We start from the raw sequence: 1033 nt of genomic DNA on the forward strand, positions 1-1033 counted from the left end.
AGACCGACCAATACACAATAAACCGGTTTTTAGATAAACTTGATTTATATTTGTAGAAAATACTTTAAACTTTTATATTAACGAGTTAGTTACGAGGATATAACACTGGCTGGGGCGACATCAAGGGATGTTTCTGCTAAATATGGCGAGGCCGTAAGACCGAGAAAATTTTTTGCAGAAACATCTCGAGATGTCGCCCAGGCAGTGTTATATCCTCGTATTTAACGAGGTTCATATACTATAACTGTTTTATCGCAATGGCATAATGTTTTCTTTTTTGTAATAGATATAAATAAATACGGATTAAAATCAATAAATGTGTTTTCCATGCCGTAAAACACACTACAAATATGTTCATTTAAAATATACTGCAAAAATAAAGAAAGAGTACTAGTGGCAACAGTAAGGATCGAACCACAGACCTCTCTTGAAAATATCAGGCACTCTCTTAACCGACTGTGCTATTGTGAATTAACGAAAACCTTCACATAAAGCTGGTGTGACTTTCAATCCATGACTTATATACTCCACATTAATTCATGTAAACTACACGGACCAAACCGAAGTGGGATGAGTCTTGTTATGCATTCATAATTGACAGGTCAATAAAATCAGACAATAAATCGAATGAACTGTGTATTTATAGAAAAAGTATTGATATCCTTAAGCAGCTTAAGAAATCTTTTCAATTGGTATTAATATAATTGAGTTTCTTAATCGAATATAAAAAGTGCACGTGTACTTACTTAAAATATGAGTTTGTTTACCACCATGTGGACAAACATGTAGAGTACAAATTGCATCCTTCAGGTTTTACAAGTTATATAGAGGGTTAAAGACGAATAAACGATAAAAACAACAACAACAATACATTTATTTAATGTTTTGACATAAATAATATTGTACATACAATGTTCTCACCATTTAATCCCGAGAGATGAAGGATGCTATTATTATTTATAACACTTTATAACACTATATTATAAAGTTATAAAGTTCCGTATATACTGTAATATCTGTTTATTGATTCAGT

Source organism: Ruditapes philippinarum, unplaced genomic scaffold (genome assembly GCF_026571515.1).
Source record: "Ruditapes philippinarum isolate M1 unplaced genomic scaffold, ASM2657151v2 ctg8083_1_1_1_1, whole genome shotgun sequence".
Classification (NCBI taxonomy): domain Eukaryota; kingdom Metazoa; phylum Mollusca; class Bivalvia; order Venerida; family Veneridae; genus Ruditapes; species Ruditapes philippinarum.